This window comes from Ovis aries, chromosome 23 (assembly GCF_016772045.2).
Source record: "Ovis aries strain OAR_USU_Benz2616 breed Rambouillet chromosome 23, ARS-UI_Ramb_v3.0, whole genome shotgun sequence".
Lineage (NCBI taxonomy): Eukaryota > Metazoa > Chordata > Mammalia > Artiodactyla > Bovidae > Ovis > Ovis aries.
The window spans coordinates 15,354,721-15,360,720 of record NC_056076.1 but is presented as its reverse complement, the minus strand read 5'-3'; the positions used below and the strand labels follow the sequence as shown (position 1 = coordinate 15,360,720).

At 34.5% G+C, this 6,000-nt stretch overlaps 1 pseudogene; it reads left to right on the top strand.

The window, feature by feature from the left end:
* Nucleotides 1-356: 356 nt before the first annotated feature.
* LOC101114074 (actin-related protein 6-like) overlaps nt 357-6,000 on the top strand; it is a 92,118-nt pseudogene continuing 86,474 nt past the window's right edge.

Genomic DNA, 6,000 nt, shown 5'->3' with positions numbered 1-6,000 from the left:
TCTTAAGGTGTTCAATTGCCCAAGTCAGAAAATTAGATCCCAGGATTCTGTGTCAAGTTTCTTAGGAATTCTTAAAACTGATAAGCACTAATAAATCATAAATAATGGCAACTCTCTAGGAAAAATAGTAAAGGTAAAAATTTCTCAACAATAAAACACAAAATTGAAAATTGTATTAGACTATCTTCTGAAAGAGGATATTAAAATGATGCTCTAAAGAAATATCTTATAGATAAAATTAAGCTAGTTTGAGTTGAATAAATATCCAATAGATTGTCTTCCTAATGTCTTGAGTTATTATATCTCAAGAGTTGTGATTTATGATAATGCCAAGTAGTAGGAAGGCATGAATCATCATGTTGAAAAACTCTAGTCCAGATGTTGACAAGAGCAATGTATTGATTAATGATGTCATTGAGAGTATTGGGTGTGATATGATGTGGCAACTGCTGAAACTAGGCCAAAGACCTGTAAGTTCCACTCTGATCCAGAGGACTAAGTCACCTGTGAGGTATTTCGGAAACCAAATAATCTGAATTTATAGGTAGGGATAACAAATAAATTAATTATATTTATCTTTATTATAAATATAAAATAGAAGACATAATATTCTCCTTGCTACTATATGGGGAAAAACTCAATGACTTTAAAGACAAAATAGATGTGAAGATATTTTTAAAGTAAATTCTCATCAAAGTATTGTCATATTAAGATCATTGTGAAATTTGAAGGTAAACTGAATTGGCAAATAACAATGGTGATAGCATAAGCATCCAAAAACTCTCAACAGTAAAAATGCCACAATTTCTGTATCTGGTGTAAAAAAGCTATAGAGCCCACTTATTGGGTGGGGAGATGGGTTCCTATCTCATCAAATGTGGAAGAGAATGTAAAATGTGTAAACACTCTCTCCTGTTGCTTTCTACCACCTTGCACCTTAGTCAGTCTTACTCCACACTTAACACCTAGAGGCAGCAGAGGAAACAAAGAGAAGAACTGGTCATAGTGGAAAGGAAATTGTTAAATGGGTTAGAATAGAATTTTAGAATAGACAATGTTTTCTGAAGTCAAATCCAGCACAGTTAGCAAGTAATATAAAATATCTCCTCCTTTCTGAAAACTACTTGTTCTACTAACCTACCACAGTACCTGAAATTTCTCCAATTAGAATTTATGTTTGTATATAATTCATGGTTTGATCATAGCAACAAATCTCTCACAGATCCCTATTAAACGGCAAATCACTGTGAAGAGATAACTTGTTATCGCTTGGATCTGTACATGAATGTACAGATGGGCTAATCCTGGAGTTGTACTATAAGAAATTTTTGAGGAAAGGGAATTTAAAGGAGAAGGGAACTTGGCTCAAGAGAACAGTTGGGTAAAAAACAGTACTGAGGGTCTAAAGAGAGGGAGCAGAAATCAGAACATAGAAGTGAAGAAAAATGTTATCTATATCACAATATGACAATAATACTTCCATTATTCTCACATGGATCTTTGACATTTATGATTTCTGAGTCACTTATGATGTTTTGCTGGTTTACTCAACAATAATTTATTGAGCATATACTATTTTACAACTATCTTAAACTGAAACCCCTCAAAAGTTGATTTTATGACAAGGAATTATGAACAGATAATTTAATTAGGAGGTGACCCCAGGAACCACAAAAAAGAAAGGGGAGGATAATAGTAAGAATGGAAATAATATTAAAAATGTACATTAAAGTACAAGTTAACTGATGTTAAATACCTTTAGAGACCTTCTGAAAAACTGTTGATCATACCATTGAATCTTCCCTCAGAAGGCAGGGAAATTGGGCCATGTTTCTACTGATAACTTTTGCCCGTTTAGTTCCCTACACTTTCAGATTATATTTGCTAATAGTGATTTGTCTGTGGTACCAAAGACCTCAGACAAGGAAATAAAAGAATTGGCAAACTAAGTGTTCTAAGCTTTGATTTAGAGGATCTTAAAGATGGATGATTTGAGAGAATAGCATTGAAACAGGTACATTACCATATGTAAAATTAATGATCAGTGCAAGTTCCATGAATGAAGCAGGGCATTGTAAGCCAGTGCTCTGGGGCAACCCAAAGGAATGGGATAGGGAGGGACGTGGGAGGGGGTTTCATGATGTGGGGGCATGTGCACCCATGACTGATTCATGTCAATGTATAGCAAAAATCACTACAATATTGTAAAGTAATTATCCTTCAATTAAAATTAATTAAAAAAAAAAGATGGAGTGAGTATCAGCAGAAATCCTACACTTATAGTCTGGAAAAAAATATGGAAAATAGTCATAACAAAAGCTCAAAGAGGTAAAATATACACTGAAAATTCAAGTCTACTGAGAATAGAGAGGAAGATGCTGATAATTATAAAGTGGTGATTAAACAAATTAGTTGGATTCCTGAAAAGTGTTAACATAAACTATTAGAGCCTTGGTTGAGTAGTGGAGGTAGGGCAATAAGCTCTAGGTACTAACCTAGCATATTCACACTGGTTTGGAAATTGGAGGAGAATTTGTGAATGTTAGAACCTTTATAATTGCCCCATCCTGGAGTATGAAGTCCCCAAAATTCCAAATCCAAATGAACAAGATTACAAAGTTTCAGAAATGAAAAGAACCACATAAAAAAAATATAGTCTAAATTTTAATCACTAAGTGTTTTTGGTATCTGCTGTAACTTTACAATGAACCGGGCTTTACCAGTCGCTCAGATGGTAAAGAATCTACCTACAATGCATGAGACTTGAGCTTCATCCCTGGGTCAGGAAGATCCACTGGAGAAGGGGATGGCAACTCACTCCAGTATTCTTGCCTAGGGAATCCCATGGACAGAGGAGCCTGGCGGGCTACAATCCATGGTGTCCCAAGCAAGGAATCAGACTCCGCTGAGTGACTAACACTTCCACACTTTCACAACACTTACAACAAACCAGGTGATACCTAAAGATTTTCTAATGTCAAACTCAGAAAACCTTGAGACCATCATTCTATATGTTCTAACTAGGTTCTAAATGATTCAGTATGGATTTTTCTTTGGAAAGTTTCAATAAACTCATTTTATTGAAATGTGATTTAAAGCTCCAAAATAGTTTTCTTCTAGTAATATGTATGCTACTACTTATAGCAGACAATTTTCTGGTGAAACTTTTTTTTTTTTTTTCTGGCAACCTGTATGGAAATGAGATTGGCTGCTTACTAACCAGAACAGGGTTTCTTTTGGAGGTAATGAAGTTTTCTAGAATTAGAAAATAACGATGGTTGCAGGACTTTGTGAATACACTAAAAAACATACGCTTTAACACCTTAAGATGGTAAATTTTGTGGTGTATGAATCATATTTCATTAATAAATCTAATATGTCTTAATTTGGGGAAGGGCATGATGAAAACCTTTACTAGGGTGATGGAAATTAAAAAGAAAGATGAGCCATGACATTTATCCAGCAAAATTTAAGAGAAGAAATGAAACAACTTGTGATAAATTGGAAATAAAGCAAGGATAGGAGACCAGCAAAGATAATTGCCTTATTGGAATAAAGTAATTTGAAAAAGTAATCCAATTGAAAGAAGAAGATTAATTTACTTTTGAATATGGTGAGATTTGCACAAATGTGAGTCTTTATTATTATTTTTTTAATGTCGAGATGCCTTTAGGCAATAGAACATATGGGACAAAAGTTCAAGCTGCTGGCGACACAAAATAAGAGTCATCAACTTAGAGAAGGCATTAGGAGGCATGGGGAAATGTGGAAAGAAGGACAGAAAACTGAAGTTAGAATTCTTGCAGAGTTATGCTTCACTAAGGTCACAGTCTTGCAAAGAGATCTTTGAAAAGAGAAAGTGAAAAAGATGGCAGAAAAATGCCTTAGCACATAGGATAAGAAAGGAAAGTTGCAAGAAAGAATGAGGCACATTCTTAGTTGTCAGAGAGCCTGGTTGAGGGACAAAAAAGTGAAGCAAAGTGTTCAACTATTTCATTAAACTATACACACTGAAAGGTAATTAAAGTGAAGTGAAGTGAAGTGAAATGAAGTGAATCGCTCAGTCGTGTCCAACTCTTTGCAACCCCGTGGACTGTAGCCCACCAAGCTCCTCTGTTGGAAGTTGCTCAGTCATGTCTGATTCTTTGGATCCACAGGGACTGTAGCCTACCAGGCTGCTCTGTCCATGGGAGTTTTCAGGCAAGGGTACTGGAGTAGGTTGCCATTTATTTCTCCAGTATAAAGGTATTTAAAAGCATATCAAATTAGGATCCAGAGGAAGTGGGGGAGATTTTAAGCAGATCTGAGTTTGGCATTTTGAGGCAAATGAAGGTCATTTAATTTTATATATGAGAGGCACTATATGTGACCATCAAGAAAGTAAGAGGGGAAAGTCACTGAGTTTAGAACATGAAGTGCCTAGGACAACCAGTCTGGGAAAAGAATCAGAATGCACCTGGCAGACAAGAGAGAGACAAGAAAGTGGCATAATCCAATCCATTCCTAAAACTTGAGTTTAAGAAAGATTTAGGGATTATATTTGAGACTGTCTAGAGACTAGAGCTTGGAAAGAATAATAGATGTGAAATAAGGACATGAAAGTAGTGCTTCCAAGTAGCAAGACAGGCATAGGTGTACCGTTCAGCAATGCATACCATATGAGCAAAGTCTCTTATGCAACAGATTCAATATGGACATGTTATAATTATCAGCCTTCATATACAAAGTTACACATATTGTTGGATACTTAGTCATAGCACTTATCTTACAGGAGATGTTTTGTGTATTTCTGCCTCTCTAATGTTTATGCTTGTGAATGCTATTGACAGTCCATCTTTTTCCTACTTTCCCTCTAACCAACTGTCCCGCTTGAACAGACAGTCTGTCAAAAAGTGAAAATGATTTTATATTTACAAAGCAAAGGAAACTTTAAATGATCTAGAGGTTTACATGAGGTATTCACAGCTCCAAGATGATTGGGAAGGTTGTTGTTGACAGATACCATTTGATGGACTAGAAATCAATTTGATCACATGTTGTTATGGATTATAGTGGCCTTGGCTAATTACAAAAGATTGTCTTCCTAGATTCCACAGTTTTCAGAGCTGACTTTGAGCAGATGTACACAAGATTAAGCTGCAAGCTTGACAGTTTTCCCTAATTATCTATAGCAAGGGCAACTCTTGGATTGTCATGACACACATGTCAAAAAAAGGCTGAACTTTTAATTCTAAGGACACATTTTCTCTTTATCAAAGTCATTTATATTTAGGTGATAAAGCTGATCACATCATCACTGTTTACCTGGATATAGAAGAGTGAAAGAGACTACAAATATAAAGAAATTGATATAAAATTTTTAAAAATCTACCTAAAGCAATTGTGATCATTGACATGAAGGATCATAAAAAACTTATGTGTAGATTCAATCATTTGAATATGACTAGTTAACATGGGTTTGTTACATGATTTTATTTTTAAAAGAGGTTAAAAGAAGAGAGAAAGCATAAAAGCATTATATGATATAATCAACAACACTATTTATCAGGCCTAATTATAGACAGGTCTTATGAAAATTTCAGTTCACCGTCAAAAGACTAAACTGTGTCATTACTTCTCTTGAAAATATTGTTACATTGACAAAAAGTTAAACAAATTATTACTTGATTGACTAAAAAGTTTAATCTATGCTTTATTTAAAAAAAAATTCCCAGTTCTGAAAAATTTACTCATAGAAGAAAGGAAACTTACATGATCTTTCAACTTATCTAATTTTAAAATTCTATAATTTATTGTCCAAGTAATTACCTCCAGAATTAGGAATAGAGTTAAAATTGAGATGAGCTATAGTAGGGAAAAATCCTCAAATATTTTTAAAAATTGTGTGCTATAATATAGGCTTACTTAGAAGGGACAGCGGTTTCATTGAGCCATTTTGGATTGTTTCTTCAGATGCTAGACCATAAAAACAGATGACATGTAGAAGAAACTACAGCCAGT